Source organism: Balaenoptera physalus (assembly GCF_965194825.1).
Source record: "Balaenoptera physalus genome assembly, chromosome: 21".
NCBI classification, from domain to species: domain Eukaryota; kingdom Metazoa; phylum Chordata; class Mammalia; order Artiodactyla; family Balaenopteridae; genus Balaenoptera; species Balaenoptera physalus.
This window is the reverse complement of record NC_138902.1, coordinates 38,408,388-38,422,624: the sequence shown is the minus strand read 5'-3', so window position 1 is coordinate 38,422,624 and position 14,237 is coordinate 38,408,388. Positions and strand designations below refer to the sequence as shown.

The 14,237-nt window shown below is 52.7% G+C and overlaps 2 protein-coding genes across 12 annotated transcripts in view; one reads left to right on the top strand and one right to left on the bottom strand.

The window, feature by feature from the left end:
• The window catches only part of LOC309651401 (uncharacterized protein), a 142,855-nt gene extending 140,365 nt beyond the window's left edge, over positions 1-2,490 (top strand). Inside the window, exon 11 of the mRNA XM_082444147.1 lies at positions 135-2,490. The gene's annotated coding sequence lies outside the window, so the exon portion shown is untranslated. The remainder of the gene's footprint in view (positions 1-134) is intronic.
• The window catches only part of MCPH1 (microcephalin 1), a 348,745-nt gene that overhangs the window by 136,837 nt on the left and 197,671 nt on the right, over positions 1-14,237 (bottom strand). The gene's annotated exons all lie outside the window — the stretch shown is intronic.

Genomic DNA, 14,237 nt, shown 5'->3' with positions numbered 1-14,237 from the left:
GCACTTTATTGCTGAGCCCAGAGATGCCCATGAGAGGGCCCGGGAGGAGACAGGGGGCAGAGGCAGACCACGAGCCCCACGAGGGTGGACGCTTTAGCTCAGCTGGGTACCTTCTGGCTGGGGGGCTGTCACAGACGACAGCAGGGACCACGAGTGCCAGGAAGGATCCTGGAGATGGCCTCAGCCACGGCGCGGCTCGCCTTCACAGACGAGGAACCCGAGGCCCAGGAGACGAAGTTCCTTATCTGACGTCACAGCAGAGCTTGCCTGCACTGCCTAAGGTACAAAATCCTGGAACCGCCGCCCGCTATCCTACCATCAGGGCTGGGTCCACAACGTAACCTGTTTATTCCTTTGTCTGAGTGTCAGGCTACGTTACCAGGATACAGCAACGTAAGGACACAGTGTCTGCTTCCCCAGGACATCCTAGAAATCACAGCAGGACAGGACACGTCACCTCGTGGGATGGGAAACGAGAGCCGGGCAGGCTTCCCGGAGGCGGCATGTGATTTGGAGTTGGGACAGGAGGATATTTGCTCAGGGAGGGGCGCGTGGGGCGGGGGTGTCTGGGATCGCACACGCTGGCACCAACAGCTCCAGATCACTGGGGGTGAAGTGCGCGGGACCAAAGGCCTGGCGGGGGGCCACTGTGACAAAAGCTCACTGTTAAAAGCAAGCCTGTAAGTGTGTACCCAGGTGATGAGGCTGAGTAAGCAGGCACCAGACGGACCGTGATTCTACTGCCTGACATCTAGTTCATGGGGAGCCATGAGAACCGTGGGCAGATCGGGGCACGAAATCCAGATGTTAGGAAGATCATGCTGCAGACGGTACAGAGGGGCTGAGATCAGAGACAGAAGACTCCAAGGAAAGAACTGCAGTGATTTCAGCAAGAAATGAAGTCGGGCAGGGCACGGGGAGCAGGAAGGGCATGGCTTCTAGATGCAATGAACCTGTTTCAAGCTTCCTATTACTATGTGGGGTTAGGTGCACGCGTTTGTAGGGAAGCTCAGCTGCTGAGGTTCTAAAGGTTCCAATAAATAATGCCTCTCTTTCCCCCCAGGTTCAATACCAGCCAGGAGACAGACACAGGTGTCTAACAGAGGTCAAACCCACTTTCCTCATTCATAAAGCCGAATGGACACCTGGGCCTTAGACCTGCGGTGTGGTGAGTTTGCTGGCCCTGCCCAGAAGGAGGTACCCACAGGGCCGCAGCTGGCACTGGACCAACTGCAGGGGCTGTCAGAGTGCCCCACTCCTCCCTGCAGACCCTCCAGTGTGAGAAGCTGGTCTTCCCCTCCTGGGGGGGGCGGGGGGCGGAGAGGGGAGGCGGCACGAGACCATGGGAACACATGGGGCTCCTCTCTGACACCCACCGAGAAGGCAAATCTCTGAAACAGTGACCTGAGTGGCTCTCACTGTAACTCCCCCAGGCATTCGGCCCCAGTGAAACCGCTAGCTCTGGAGGACACATCTCAGAAAACAGATCCTAGTGCTGTTTCAAAATAGAAAAAGGTACACCCAAAGGCAACTGTTTGGAAACACAAAATATAGAGGTTTCACCTTCTAAAAATGTCAGTGCCGGGCTTCCCTGGTGGTGCAGTGGTTGAGAATCCACCTGCCAATGCAGGGGGCACGGGTTCGAGCCCTGGCCCGGGAATATCCCACATGCCGCAGAGCAACTAAGCCCGTGCGCCACAACTACTGAGCCTGTGCTCTAGAGCCTGCAGGCCACAAATACTGAGCCCTCGTGCCACAACTACCGAAGCCCACGTGTCTAGAGCCCGTGCTCTGCAACAAGAGAAGCCATCGCAGTGAGAAGCCCACGAACCGCAACAAAGACCCAATGCAGCCAAAAAAAAAAAAAAATGTCAGTGCCTACACTTGACTGCATTAGGGGGACTGAATAGATCACAGGTAAAGTGAGCTGCCTGTGCCAGAGGGAAAGAACAAATGACGTCTGTGGTCCTGGGAAATTTTTAAAAAGCTGAAGAAACAAATGGAACACACCTTTAACAATTCTGATATTTGCCTAAATCCCATAAAAATAAAGACAAGGTCTTCAAATAGATAATGATCCCTAAAATGCTGCTTAAATCCCCCCAGTTTTCCATGTAAACCTGTCCTTGCTTCTCTCTGCAGCTTCCAGACCCCCCCTCCCCAGCTCAGAACCTCTCACTTCTGACCTTTTGTTTCCGGGCTCCCTGTCACCTCCATCACCGCTCCTGTCCTCTCAGTTCCTAGGACCCCTCTTTCCTGGTGACCTTGTCCACGGCCCCTCACCCGAGCCTCAGCCCCGGGAGCTGCAGACTCTCCTCCTTCCCAGGCGCACGCCCCCGTCCTTCCGGCAGCCTCTGCCTTCTCACGGTCACCCCCGTGGTGCCCTCTCCCCCCCCCGACCCAAGGCTTAACGCCCGTGGTCAGTGGCCGTCATTAGCCCCTGTGACGCCAGCCTTCACCCCCAAACGCGGTCGAAGCGCAGCCCTGGTCAACCCCAGCCCCCTCAATGCGGCCGGCTGCCACTGTCCCTTCCCTCCCGTCCCTCTCCCGGCCGGCGGCGCGCACACCGCGGCCCTGCGGCCCGGGATGGGGACGTCATGCCGGACATCTGCGGCTTCCCTGCAGCACCTGGTCCCGCGGACGGGCCGGCCCTCCTGAGCGGATCCCCCACGGCCCCCGGCGGCCCCTCCAGGCCGAGGCCCCGCTCCCTGTCGCCCTGCCGCATCCCTCCCTCCCTGTCCTCCACGCCCCCGGCCCCGCGTCCCTGCGTCCCCCCGCGGCGCGTGGTCCACACTGCCTGCCTCTCTCCTTGCCCTGTCCTCGCCGAGCCCCTCCTGCTCGCGCCAGCCGCGAAGCTGTCTCCTCCCCAGGACCTCGTGCCGCCATCCGGACGGGGACCCCGAGGCCGCTCATTCGGTCGCTTCCGGGACACGACACGCCCCGGGTTTCCGCCCGCTTCCCCGGCGGCTGCTGCCGCGCTGGGTCTCTGCCTCCGTCCCGACGCTCCACAGCAAGGGCCGGGCTCAGGGCTTGGTCCTTCCCTCCCCGCGCTCACCCCACCCTCGGTGACTCGAGCAGCCGCTTCCCTGCAGACCCCAGGCCCGGCTGCCTTCTCTTCGGGGCACCTGCACGCCGCAGACCCCGTCCCGGCCTCTCCCCCTCCCTCGGGCCTCCACCTGCGCCTTCTCCAGCTCAGCTTTGGCCGGGCCATCCTTCCAGGCGCCCAGGCCCGAAGCGTGAGGTCGCCGTGACTCCTCCCACCTCCCATCGCGCTGTGGGGAAACCTCCAAATACACGCGGACCAGGGCGTTCTCGGTGCCGTGCTCTCTGCTCCAAGACCGGCCAACGCCACCTCTTACCCGGACCGACGCCGCGGAACGGGTCTCCCTGCTTCTAAGTTAGTTAGACTCGCTTTCCACTCTAGTTAGGGAAGCCAAACTTACCCCCCGGGGAGGATCAGGGCAGCAGTGACCAGACAAAAAGGATTCCGAACAAGGGCAGCGCTCAGGGTGGGCGGGAGCCCGGAGAGAGCCCCACCGGGCGGCAGGGCCTTCAGCCAGCCTGAAGCAGCAGGAAATGGAGAAGCACCGATAGGAGACCGAGCACCTCAGGGGTGGGGAAGAGGGAGACACGCTGGGCAGGGAGGTGGGCAGCGGAGCAGAGGACGGGCCGGCAGAGGATGGGCTGGGGCTGCTGGAGCAGATCCTCCGCTGGGGGAGATGGTGGTCTAGGAGTCCGGAATAGAATCTGCAGAGGATGCAGCAGAAAGGGCAGGTTCTTCTAAAAACAGAACTATCATACGACCCGCAATCCCACTACTGGGCATATACCCTGAGAAAACCATCATTCAAAAAGAGTCATGTGGGACTTCCTGGTGGTGCAGTGGTTAAGAATCTGCCTGTCAATGCAGGGGACATGGGTTCGAGCCCTGGTCCGGGAGGATCCCACATGCCACGGAGCAACTAAGCCCGTGCGCCACAGCTGCTGAGCCTGTGCTCTAGAGCCCGTGAGCCACAACTACTGAACCCACGTGCCACAACTACTGAAGCCCACGTGCCCAGAGCCAGTGCTCCGCAACAAGAGAAGCCACTGCAATGAGAAACCAGCACACTGAAAACAAAGAGTAGCCCCCACTTGCCTCAACTAGAGAAAGCCCGCACAACAAAGACCCAACGCAGCCAAAAATAAATAAATTAAAAAAAAAAAAAAAAAAAAAAGAGTCATGTACCACAATGTTCACTGCAGCTCTATTTACAATGGCCAGGACATGGAGGCGACCTAAGTGTCCATCAACAGATGAAGGGATAAAGAAGATGTGGCACATGTATGCAATGGAATATTACTCAGCCATAAAAAGGAACGAAACTGAGTTATTTGTGGTGAGGTGGATGGACCTAGAGACTGTCATACAGAGTGAAGTAAATCAGAAAGAGAAAAACAAATACCCTATGCTAACACATATATATGGAATCTAAAAAAAAAATAGTTCTGATGAACCTAGGGGCAGGACAGGAATAAAGATGCAGACGTAGAGAATGGACTTGAGGACATGGGGAGGGGGAAGGGTAAGCTGGGACGAAGTGAGAGAGTGGCATGGACATATATACACTACCAAATGTAAAATCGATAGCTAGTGGGAAGCAGCCGCATAGCGTAGGGAGATCAGCTCGGTGCTTTGTGACCACCTAGAGGGGTGGGATAAGGAGGGTGGGAGGGAGACACAAGGGGGAGGAGATATGGGGATGTATGTATACGTATAGCTGATTCACTTTGTTATACAGCAGAAACGAACACACCATTGTAAAGCAATTATACTCCAATAAAGATGTTAAAAAAGGGCAGGTTCTGGTGCGGAAGGTGCAGAGTGGGTGAGGGTCTGGATGAAACGTCGCAGATGGAGCAGAGAAGGCAGTGACTCTAAGGTAGCTCTTAGGAGACAAGAACTATCGATCGCAGCGTGCAGAGGATCGCAGAGGAAAGGGGAGCTCCTGATTAATTCTCTGGTCGGGCGATCCGAAGGGCAGTGATTCCACTGGGAGAACTGGGCCGGCACCGGGGAGCCGGCGGGAGGGTGCGGGCTCGGTTCTAGGTACGCGGAATCGGACAGGGCAGCGCGTCACCACGTCGGGGGGGGGGTGGGTGGGTGGGAGGATGGTTCTGGAAGGTAGCTCACAACTGGAGAGCTGGTCCAGGAGCCACCTGAACGGAGGGGACAGCAGAGCCGTGAGGGGATGGGATTGTTTCCTGCTTTAGTTGGAAGTTCAGAAGTTTGAGGTTTGGATGTTGTAATTTGTAACACTGTTAGTGAAACACTTTTAAAGAGGCCTAGAAAGGGTTTTTGTAAGAAAAACCCATGCCTCATGTTCTCAGATTTGGGGAAATGGGCTAAGAGATACCTTAAATGACCTCAGGAACATAAGAAATGGGTTTGTTGATTCCGGGCCGGCGAGACCCACAGGGAAGCGGATAAAAATCCTTCCTTCGGCTGGAAATGGTCTTAGAGGGCTGTATTTTCTAAGCAGATGATGTTAGTTTTTTGTTTTTTGTCTTTTATCATGAGGAAAGAAGACAGTCTTAAACCAGGGAGCTGGAAAGAAGGAAGGTAGGAGCTTTCCCTTCTCTGGTTAGTTTTGTCATCACAGAGGAATCTGATTTAAGGAAGATTATGGCTTTGGCCAAACGCTGAACTAGTAAGGCTGTAGAGGCCAGCTAACTGCGTACCGTGAGCCTTGACCCTAAACTCTGGGAGCGTTGGGACACAGAAGATTTAGGGTACGTGAGGACAGTGTGTTCTAACCAGTAACCAGAAGACGGTTTGAAAGGGTTAAGAAAAAGGTCAAAACCCATGAGTAAATACACCTAATTGTAACGAACAATTTCTTAGTTTCATTTCACCGGGGCTAGTGTTCCCCAAACCCTGTGACAGCAGAGCACAGAGCAGCCCTTGTAGAGTAATTTTCCTGTAGGCTTTCGTATGTAGTTGTTCTGCCCTGTAATATATCTGTTTGTTTTACTATTAACATGTTTTAAATTACTTCTCAGTAAGTAAACATAACAAACACGAGAGAGACCGGGCACAGAGCTCAGTGTAAGAAGCACAGTTGCAGTAACGTCTACAAGCAGCACACTTCTCAAAGCTGCTCACATTTACAACGAAAGACTCCAACATGAAAACGATTATTCGAGTCCGCCTTTTCATCTGACTGGTAAGCAGAGCAAGGCAGGTGCACGGGACTGCATCTGAGTAAGATAAATGCGTGCGGAACAACGGGCCCGGGACCCCGATCCCCAGGTCCCCACTGGGGTGGCGCCCGGGCTTGTGGTGGGAGGAAGACGACGGGGATAAAACAAGGACGCTCCCCCCAATCAGATCCTTCTCTGCCACCGAAGTCTCGACCCTGAGCTTCAGTCTGTGCAGCCTGGGCGATTCCAGGGCTGCCCGGGGGTGGGGACAGGGCGGGAGCCACGGCCATGGAGGTAAGGTGCTCAGAACAGTGGCAGAAGACACCTTCATCCTGGCTGCATTCTCAGCAGCCTTCGACACTTGGAGACGTCCCCTCCCTGCTCTGAACCTCGTGTCATGTCCCCTTGGCCCTGGGACCCGTCACCCCTGGTTTTCTCCCCGGGCCCCTCCCCTGTCTGGGCTCGTCCTCCCCACCGGGCCATCAGGTCCCGAGGACGGCTCACAGCCCAGGCGGTTAGAGCCGTCCTGGCAACAGATGACCAGCGATTCGCTTCTGTCCTCGCTGCTGACCTTCCCTGAACTCTGCGACCAGAGCAACGCCCCACCCAACTCTCTCTCTGGATGACTTACAGGCACTATACACTCCACACGTCTAACTTAACTCAGGTCTTCATTCCCCAGCCCGGTCCCATTAGATAACAGCTAACAGTTACTCAGAGCCTACCGTGCGCAGCCCTTCTAAGCGCTTGATGTGAATTAGCTCATTGAAACCTTGTCACTGTTTCCCGTTTCTGTTCCGGGTGACTGAAATAGCCCACGAACTGGGCCGGGCGTGCACCCCTGCATCCTCGTCACTCACCATTTTTCTTTTTTTACGTTGAGGTATTAAATGCATACAGTTAAGTGCACAAAGTACACTAATCTGAAGCCACAGCCTAAGTTTTTACGTACGCATCTACCTGTTTAACCACGGCCACCAAGGTGGTGGTCTCCAGGCCTCAGGGGGCTCCCCCGTGCCCACCGCAGAGAACTCTCCCCCTGCTGCCTCCACTTGACATAACCTCTATTCTGAGCTCTGTCATCACCGATGCTTCCCGTCTGAGACTCGACCACAACGATGGAGGCATGTGGCACATACTCTTTTGTTTCTGGCTTCTTTTGCTCAACACGCTGTGTACACACACACACACACACACACACACACACACACTCTTAAACCCTCCAACAGCTTCCCATTACTTGGAGCAAAAACCAAAACTCCTAAACGCTTTCCATGGACAAGCCCCTACTTCTACCTGCAGCTGAATCTCCACCCTCCGCCCCGCCTCTGTTCCGTCACACCAGTCTCCTGCCAGCCTCCTTCTGGCCACGGGGCCTTTAAACACGCTGCTCTGTCCTAAACGTCTTATAAATACTAACTTTTAGAAGACATACAGATAGCCAACAGGCACATGAAAAGATGCTCAATATCGCTAATTATTAGAGAAATGCAAATCAAACCTACAATGAGGTATCACCTCACACCAGTCAGAATGGCCATCATTAAAAAGGTTACAAATCATAAATGCTGGAGAGGGTGTGGAGAAAAGGGAACCCTCCTACACTGCTGGTGGGAATGTAAATTGAAACAGCCACTATAGAGAACAGTATGGGGGTTCCTTAAAGAACTAAAAATAGAACTACCATATGACCCAGAAATCCCACTCCTGGGCTTATATCTGGAGAAGACTCTAGTTTGAAAAGATACATGCACCCCAGTGGTCACTGCATCACTATTTACAATAGCCATGTAAATAGACATGGAAGCAAGCTAAGTGTCCATCGACAGATGAATGGATAAAGAAGATGTGGTACATGTATACAATGGAATAGTAGCCATAAAAAAGAATGAAATAATGCCATTTGCAGCAACATGGATGGACCTAGAGATTATCATACTAAGTGAAGTCAGACAGAGAAAGACAAATATCATATGATATCGCTTGTATGTGGAATCTAAAAAAATGATACAAATGAACTTATTTACAAAACAGAAATAGACCCACAGACATAGAAAACAAACTTATGATTACCAAAGGGGCTAGCCAGGGGTGGGGTGGAGGGATAAATTAGGAGTTTGGGATTAACATATACACACCACTATATATAAAATAGATAAACAACAAGGACCTACTGTACAGCACAGGGAACTCTACTCAATATCTTGTAATAACCTACAATAAGAAAAGAATCTAAAAAAGAATATATAACTGAATCACTTTGCTGTGCACCTGAAACTAATACAACATTGTAAATCAACTATACTCCAATAAAAAGAATACTTTCAATCCTCATAAAAATGTGATGAGGCAGGTGTTATTATTATTCCTCATTTTCTATACGAGAAACCGAAGACGTGGAGAGGAAGTAAGTTGCCTGGGGTCGCAAAGCTAACGGGTACGGAGCTGCTGGAACATCCACCGGCCCCCGGGGCCACACTGCTTCCCCTCGAGCTCCCCCAGGATGCGCGCACCTGTCACTCCAGGCGAGGTGCCTGGCCCACAGGAGGCTCTCAACGAACAGCTGCATGAATGAATGGGCGTCGGCTCTTACTTTCAGCTGACACAGCCCAGGTACCTTGTAGCTTACTGGTGGCCATGCATGTGTGTGTGTGTGTGTGTACGTGTGTATATGTACATGTGTATGTATTTATAATGTTGCAGGGGCACATTTTGGTTTTTTTTGGTGAGATGCCACTTGGAAGCTGAAGCTATAAAACTAGCCGCGAGGCGACAGCTCTGTTACTGACTCAGTCCTATGTGACACATGCCCGGGCTCCGCTGCACAAGTCTGCGGGCGTCTAACTTAACGCATCTCCCGTGTGAGCCATCTTCCTTCCTCTGCGTCTGCCTCTCCTGTCTCCCTTACTCAGTCACTCAGTCTCAAGACTTCAGGAGCGCCTCTGCTTTCTCCCTCTACCTGCGACAGCTCCTGCGTCACCTCCCTGCAAGTGCCCGTCCCCGGAGGCCAAGGGACACGGGGAGGCCAGAGCAGGCCGGGCTCCAGGAAGAACCTGGGCTTAAGTGTCGGCTGCCAGGGAGGCTCGAGTGGCCTCGCGTGAGCCCTGAAATCTCTGAAGTCTCAGCTTCTACAAGTGTCCACAGTCATCCTGTCTACCTAGCAGAAATGCTGGAAGGCAGAGTGAAAGTCCGTGCCAGCACAATGCCTGGCTCCCAGGGAGCTGCTAATAAAGGCCAGCTGTCACTTTTCCACCTCAGTTCAGGCCCTGCTTCCTCTCTGGCTGATGTCCCCGAGAGCGGGGCGCCGAGGAGTTCGGTGGGCATAACTGGCTGACTAGGGGTCCCATTCGTGGAGGTTAGGGAGGCAGCGGTTGTGCAAATTAACAACGGAGATGTTAAGTGATAGTCAACATCTGCCGAGCACTTGCATACAGCACGTTTGTTAAACTGTTCCAGCTGTGTTCCGTAGAGCATCCCATTTTAATTGCTACAAAAGTCCCGTGAGGCAGAGACCATCATTAGCCACATTCCACAGCTGGAAAACCGGGGTCCTGAGGAACGGGCCAAGGTGCCGTGTCGTCGGGTGGAGGGACGGGCATCCAAACCAGTCGCGTCGTGACAGACGCAGAGCCCTTCACCGCATTAATGCCCTTCCCCGCACCGTGCGCCGCTCTAAATGACAGCCCTGCGCCGCCCAGGGAGGACCAGCAACCTCGGAAGCCCAGAGTAGAGCCGTCGTTTCACGCCCATCAGTCCTGGCGACAGGAATTATCTGAGGATGCTCAGGTCTTCTATTCTAGAGCCATCTTTGCCTTTCAGATAGGTCTGAAATCATGACATTCCCCTAGTCCAACCTGGAGCTCGATTTCCTCGCTAACGTGGGATTGGGATTTACGAAGATTGCACGCGGAGTCCCAGATCCTCATCCCAAGGCTACGCGACGTCTCTGTCCTCGCTCTTCTCACCGTCACACAGGAGCCTAAGAGAGTGCCTGGTACCCGACGGGCCCCGCACAGCGCGAGTGCGGGGCAGGGAGCTGGCCGGGGTGTCGTGAGGGAGACGGAGGCAACTGGGGCTCGGAGCCTGTGCTCCAAGAAAATTACAGCACCCCCGGGGGGTCAGAACAAGATCCACGTCCTTAAGGAACCTCGCATTGCGCAACGTGCTGAGCCCATGGCGGAGAACGCAGCCTGCACGTGAGCCGGCTGGCACGCCCTGTGCACGCCATTCCCCACGTCTGACTGCGGACAGGTGCAGCTCCTGTCGGTGGGTGAGGCGACCTGGTGGCCAGTCACCCTCACATCTGCGTCCATTTAGGAGAAGTGGAAGCAGGCAGCTGTAACAGTCTGGCAATGGGGAGATCAGAGCACCACCAAGCAAGGAGACTGGAGACCAGTAAAAAACGGTGCGAATGACTTCAGGAATCCTTAGGGCTCTTGGCAGAAAAAGCCTCAGGCAGAAGCGTGTGTTGCCAGGCATGCAGTATGGTTTCTATAAATCTCCGCTGGTTTTTGAACTTTTAACATTCTTTTCTATCCTTTTCCAGCTTTATTGAGATATAACTGATATGCAATCAGCAGAGGTTTTCACACTACAATGTTTTATAAAAACAGTTGAGAGAAATTCCGAAGAATTTAAACAAAAAAACCAAAACAAACAAACAAACGAAAGAGAGATAAGGGTAGAGGAGAGGCATATACAGTAACCCTTGGTGTTGGCGCACCTGGCCCTGGCAGAGACGGGTGACATCTCTCGGTTATGAAACTCCCAGTAAACATAAAATTGGAAAAGATGAAAGGAAACGCACATCAGCGTGAAGCCTCCACTTTCCTAAGACATTTTCCTCAAATTCTCATTTTATGCAGACAGAGAAATAAAGTGCCCAAGGAGAATCACCCCTGGCTTAGCTTTCCCCAAAGTTACACATGAATGAGACTTCCTGTCTGCCCCTCACAACAAACCGTAGTTTAAGCAAAGGCAGAGGCATTTTCCCCCTTCCTTTTACTGAATTAAGACGACCGACATTGGAGCTCGGAGCATGCCAAACTTGGATTTTTTCAAAGCGTCATTTGAGTTTTAAAAGCTACATAAGTGATGGGAACATAATCGTCTAGGGAATCCACAACTAACTTTTTAAAAAGTCATAAATCTGGATTTCACGCCTCATAGTTTTCAACAACTGCAAGAAATAGGTCAAAGCTTGGAACACGGTGGGTTCTCTCCCTCCCGTGTCTGCGGGCTGGCTGCCCTGGGCCTGCTCCACACGCTTTACCAGCCACCACATCAGCTCTCAAGCTGTACTTGGTTCTGGATGGCTTTTCATTGCTCTAACGCTCATATAAAAGAAAAAAATCCTGATAAAATACACATGGAGATAACTCCTTGGCTTTGGAGAACTTCTTAATTTGATCCTTTAAAAATTGTCAGGTAGTTGGCAAGAAATCTGCAAACTTATAAAAACACTAGAGCAAGTCCATAGTGTAATTTAAAGTTGGGGGTTCTCGGCAAAATTTTGGAAAGGGCTGAAAAACCAAGCGCGCGGGCAGGGCTCTGTAGGTCTTGATTGTACGGAGCAGTCTAACTTGGGCTGCGTGCCGGCATCACTTGGGAAGCTTTAAAATACTACTGCAAGGGCGTCACCCCATGGCAGTCGGGTCAGAGCACCTGGCGGGTGCAGGCCTTGGCCTCAGGAAGTTTTAAAGCCCCCTGGGTGACTCCGGTGGGCTGCTGGGCTGAGACAGAATCACAGCCCTGGTTCTTAAACTGGCCTGCATCCTTCAGGCCACCTGGGGAGTTTTAAAAATACCAGTGCCCGGGTCCCAATCCAGACATTCTGATTTCACTAAAGAGCTGTGGCCTGGGTAACAGGAGTTGAAAAAAAAACAACAACCCTCCCAGGTGATCCTAATGGGTGAGAACCACCGTATTATAATCCTAGAGGCTCTGCAGAGCGGGCGGCTTCACGCTGGATGGGCCCGTGTGCAGTTCCAGCGGCCACGGGCTGAGAAGGCATCTGTACTAAATGCGTAGCAAGTGGGCACTAGTCGCCCTACATTGATCCAGCGCCCAGAGAGGAATAAAATACAGTCCATGACTCAAAAAGCTTGAAAGAGGAGGGGGGAAAAATCCTGACATTAAATCAGTTCAGCCAATGCAATGTCAATTCCAAGGCAAATCAGCACCCGGGCAGAGATGAGCTTCCTTCTGTAGGGCTCTGTTCTCCGCTCTCGCCGGGGTGTTCTCTCGCCGGGGTGTTCTCTCGCCGGGGTCTTCTCTCGCCGGGGTCTTGTCTCTGGGTCGTCCTTCCTCTCCTAGTCAGGCGTCCTCAGGCCCGGGAGTCAGGCTCTCTGCCGGCAGCAGGCACGGTCTGGGGCTGGTGGGTCAGGGGTCCGGGGTGGCTCTGAGCTGCTGTGCCAGCCTGGCAGGTAGGCCTGCCCTCCCTGCAGCTCCGGCCAGCCCTCGCCTCCCGGGACTGCCCGACCAGGCCCGGTATCCACCTGGCTGGCCCTCCTCGCCCAGAGCCCGGCCGAAGCCCAGCTTCTCGCGGGCATACTTGGTTGCTTCCCTGCCAAGCGCATCCTGGACAGGACCCAGCTTTGTGACATGGGCCTCCTGGTTTCCCACGGTTGTCAATCCTTTTCTGGGTTTCGTTTTGGTCTCCACGTTTTCTCCCCCCGAGGAAGCTGCATTCCATGCTGCCGCTCACTGTGGGGAGAGAAGAGGCGTTTCCTTCTGTCCCCTCCCTGGGGTGGACCATCACTGGCCGTCTGACTGGGGAAGTCCTCTAACTGGAGCAGCATGGCGTTTTCATAGAAAATGACCGTGGCACCTGACGTAGGTCAGGTGTTTTAATGAAGCTTTTATTCAAAGCCATATTTTGGATTGAGATTTATGAAATGACCTACTGTGAATTTTATTCTTAGGTCAACTTATATCCACCATTCATTTTTAGTTCACTTTAAAATCCACTATTGTGAGTTTGCAGGTTTGAGTTGAGATGGATTACATTTGCTTTCTCAAAAGGTCCCTCCCCCTCTTCTTTGAGGGTTGCTAGATGCTTTTAGATATTTTATTCCACATACAGACAAATGAAAGAACTTCGTCATTTGCAGGTTTCAAAAACTTATCTTTCCTTATGCTTACAATCAGGCATATTCTTCAGAGTATGAGGGAAAATAGCAGCCTCCAGAATCTTGGAGTGCTATTGGATTTAGTAATTTGTGGGCTGCCGACAGGCACCAGTGAACTTACCAAATATTTAAAACCTTGTTTACACATTTTTTCCTATTAAAATAAAACTTACCAATCTAGATTTATTTTTTTACAAAGCAAATTAACATTTTTTATTTTATGGAAACAATTTCTTTAATTCCCAGTGCTTAAAAATGAAACACGACTTCTCTATATCCTTCGAATGAAGGCACAGGCCAGTGTCCACAGACCCCTTCCCTTCCAAGACACAACCTGGAAGGCAAATGTCTCCCTTCAGAGGCCAGCACGCGGGGTCCAGCTGCTCAAAGCATAAGAGGATTGTTTCAGAAGATACTAGTGGTTTGCTGCGTTACGCCGGGGTTTAAGCATTGTTCACATCTGTGATTTATTTGCTGCTGAGTCTTTGGTCAGAAATGCAACCCGGGCCCTAACATCTTTCTGATGATCTGCCTTGTTGTGTGGTTTCTGGGAACAAGTCACAGCGAAAGGCCAGGGGTCCCCGGCTCTTAAGTTTCAAAACAGTTATCCCTGGACAAAACAAGTTCTTCTTCAATGGGTGTGAAGCCCCAATGGAGTAGGGGCCTAGAGAGGGAGGAGAAAAAGGGCAACTGAGAAACTCACAGGAAGGAAAGATCCCTTCAGGATGTCAACAGTTGGAAAAAGGGATAAAAAATGTCCCAAACATGATGATGGTTCTAGATTCTAGGAGCCCAGGAAGAACGGGGGGCTGGGTGCCGGGAGGCCGGGCTTCCTTCTGGTTCTCTGCTCACAGCCGGCTGCGGGGTCACGGTCCCAACGCTTCACCTGACCCTGCATTCCTTACAGGGGAGGCGTAAGCATGA